The 3,641-nt window shown below is 51.7% G+C and overlaps 1 pseudogene across 1 annotated transcript; it reads right to left on the bottom strand.

The window, feature by feature from the left end:
• Positions 1 to 1,019: 1,019 nt before the first annotated feature.
• On the bottom strand, positions 1,020 to 2,752 carry LOC149841872 (allene oxide synthase 1, chloroplastic pseudogene; annotated as a pseudogene). Its single transcript, XR_016430738.1, has one exon. The product of XR_016430738.1 is annotated as an allene oxide synthase 1, chloroplastic pseudogene (transcript).
• Between the last annotated feature and the right edge of the window lie 889 nt (positions 2,753 to 3,641).

Here is a 3,641-nt window from a genome sequence, read left to right as displayed (position 1 = left end):
CTACCCGCCTATCAACCCCTTTACTCGAACCCAATCCGTCAACCCGTTTACCCGAACCCCACCCACCAACCCGCTCGCTAACTTGTTTACCCGACCCGACCCGTTTATTAAATGGGTTAACCGTGTCGTGTCACCCGTTTAATAAATGGGTCGGGTTCGTGTTTGCCACAGCCGACCCATTTAATAAACAGGTCAGGTTGAGGTATGCTGACCCGCCAACCCGACCCGATTGCCACCCCTAGTAAGGACCACCTCCACCGGTTATTTAAAAAAAAGAAGAGAAAACTATCGATACCGGTTATTTTAAAAAAGAAGAAGAGAAAACTACCTCCACCGTTTCAAAAGAAATTATGGGTGCGAGAGAGTGAGAGAGGTCTTCGTGTAAATATAAAAAAAAAACAAAGTTACATAGTTGACCATCCATTTCTTCTGTTTCTAAAAGAAAAACGAAGTAATGTAGGTAACTTTTATTTTAAAAAAAAGGACTTATATAGCTAAACTTTTAAGTTTTTAAAAAATGAAGTTATATAAATGAACTTTTACTAGACAAAAATAGAAGAGAATAGGCCACTCAAGCGAATCCCGATTCTAGGTGAGGGTTTTTCGTTATCATATAAAAAAAATACTAGACATGCTCACTAAATTCATTACTTAGCAGTTGTAAATTAAGACATCGGCTTCCATGACTTTTCGGAAAGTAATCTGACATGTTCACCGTCGACAATGTACACACGCAATGGACGGTCAAGATGTCAAATCACTTTTTTAAAGTGATTTGACAGATCACCTCTGAGGCCATGGTCATATTGTCTGTAACCGATTGTCTGTTATATTCAGGCCCCCATGCACATCCCACTTGGGACAGACGGACGAGGGAATCAAGCAAGATGGACGGTGGTGGTGAACTGGTGATGATGGAATATAACTTGTGATTTGGTCGTACACAGTATGATCCTAACTACTCTTAGGAAAAACAAAAACAGTATTACAAAAGAGAGAGGGAGAAGAAATGCAGAATATAATCAGCCAATTAAAGATTTAATAACTACGTCACCACGTTTACGCAATTACAGGAAAGACAAAAAAGGATAAAAAGATCGGAGTCCCGCATGGGTGAAGCGCAAGTGCTGGGGCCCACATTACGGTGTGGCCAGCCGGAGGGAGGTGAAGGTGACGGAGGAGCCGAGCGCCGAGGCGGCCACCTCGACGTCGAAGGAGTCGTACCGGAGGAATAACTCGGCGACCAGGAACCTCGCCAGCATCACCATCAGGTCCTTCCCGGCGCACTGCTTGTTCGACTCGGTGGGCTCATCCGTCTCGCGCCCGTTCGACCACAGTACGTGGCTTAGCAGCCGCTCCCCTTCGCTCCCGACGAACCGGTCCACAACGAACGACTCGGCATCGTCGAAGATCCTTGGGTCCCGGGTCGCGAACGGCTGGTACCCGCACAGCAACTCGCCGGCCCGGATCCGGTACGCCGCCGAGTGGCTCTCCACCACCAAGTCGCGCTTCGCCCTCCCGTACTGCGCCGGGACGGGGGGCTCAATCCGGAGCACCTCGTAGACGGCGGAGCGGACGAGCGGCATCCGCTCGAGCGCGGCCATGGTTAGCTCGCCGCCGGCCGAAGCGACGGCCTCCCGCACCTCTTTCGCCAGCTCGCGCTGGACCTTCGGCCCGGCTTGCCCGAGCATCTTGACTATGTTCGGAAAGAGGATCGTCATCCCGCCGAACGTGTTGAAGCAGATGCTGAAGAGCAGGTTGTTGCAGGCCTCCTCGCGGGCGATCCCGAGAGCCTCCGCCTCGTCGAGCGCGGCGGAACCCGCCGATCGGAAGTACGCCAGGAGCCGGTCGTAGTCCCGCCGGATGAGCGCCGGGGGTAGCCGGAACGTGTGGAGGAGGACCTCCTCCACCGGCTTCGGCAGCCCGACGCTCAGGAGCGGGCCGAGCTGGAAGAGCACCCATTTCTTGATGATCGACGGGCCGTCGGTCCCGATCCCCCCGGGCCCGGAAGGGTCGCGGCCTAGGAAGGCGCGGCTGAGGTAGTTGAAGCAGGCCTGCTCGTTCGGGGAGTTGAACCCAGCCTTGCCCTTGGCGGCGAGCGTCGACTCGAGCTCGGTGAAGAGCTCCTTGACGGCGTTGCGGAACTCGGGGATGAACCTGTCCCGGCGAGTACGGAGGAGGGAGAAGATGAAGCCCTTGATCTTCCGGTGAGAAGTCTCCGAGGGGTCGAGGTAGGAGACGGTACGGAACCCGCCGGTGAGATCGGTGGAGGGCATGTAGGTCCCTGTGAAGACGTTGCGCTTCTCAACCTTCTCGACGTCGAAGAGGACGGGGAAGCTCATCCCATCGAGGAGGACTACGACGCGGGGGTCGGAGGCGATGAACGGACCAGGCGGCATGTTCGTCCGGAAGACGGTGGACTGGTAGCGCTGCATCCGCGATCGGAAGAACTTCTCCTTCCCTTGGAACCAGAAGTAGTCGAGGCGGTCGGCAATCGGCCCGAAGAAAGGGAGGCCGTACCCGCCGGGGGCTTCGATGGCCGGAAACTTGGAGATGGAGGGGGAGGGGGAGGGGGTCTGGATGACGGAGGAGGGGGTCTGTTCGGAGATGGAAGCGGATATCCGCCTCATCTGGCGGTGCTGCCGGAGGTGGGGCTTCCCGATCGCCGGTGTAGGAAGACTTAGTGCCATTTTTCCTCCCTCTTCTGTTCGAATCTCTCTTCACTTTCTTCTGATCCTTCCCCTCGCGTCGCGGAGGGGTACAAATAGACCAGAGAGAGAGAGAGAGTGAGAGTGAATGAAAAAGAAGATAAACGTGCGAATGATGGGAGAATTCGCTGAGATGAGATGTGGTGATACAGAACATTACCATTGATGGTCATTTTGCAATATCCACTGCCCATTACGTAGATCAAAGGCCGGACACCAAATCACAATTTAAAAAAATCGTGGGGGAGGGTTAGTATCCGGTGCAAAACCCTTGAAAATCACCATTAATGGTGATTCTTCATATCACTTGAACCAAAATAAAATCGAATCGGCTCGTTTTGACCGTTATCTAGCTAGTCGCCGGAAGCCTCTTCTTGGTCGTGGCTCCAGTGGACGCACCGACAGGATAGCTGTAACCCAACCCAAAGCTGGGGAGAGGGTGGTGTATGTTCTCCCCCGATGATTCACTCAATCCCACGTATGTGTTCGGAGGTTTGAATGAGGGATCACGTATACAAGCACATGGGACTCGTATTCCCGTGTATGTTGACATGACTTAGCATTGGAGTTTGGTGTGGTTGCAAAGACTTAAGTACTTTTTCTTGCTATTCTTCTCATAAGCCATGGTTTGAAAAAATAACAAAAATGCTCTTTATTCAAAAAAGAAAAAACAAACAGTTCAAAAAAAAGGACAAACATGTCCTTTATCCAGAAAGTCGAGAATGATGTTGACCTGAGGCATAAAAAATGTCTGTTTGAACTTTTCATCGTCATATTCTTCTTCTTCATTCTTCATAAAACACTGTAAAACCCTCTCTTTTTAAAGAAGAAATCAAGGGCGGCAAAGAGTTCCCCCTGAAGAAGGCCATGAACATCAACCCTCTCACTATTTCTCCCTTCTCTTTCTACTTTTGTGCACATCCAACAGACGAT

The sequence above is a fragment of the Nuphar pumila genome, chromosome 3, assembly GCF_984573655.1.
Source record: "Nuphar pumila chromosome 3, dmNupPumi1.hap1.1, whole genome shotgun sequence".
Taxonomy (NCBI): domain Eukaryota; kingdom Viridiplantae; phylum Streptophyta; class Magnoliopsida; order Nymphaeales; family Nymphaeaceae; genus Nuphar; species Nuphar pumila.
The sequence above is the reverse complement of the archived record's forward strand: the minus strand, read 5'-3'. Positions and strand labels throughout refer to the sequence as shown.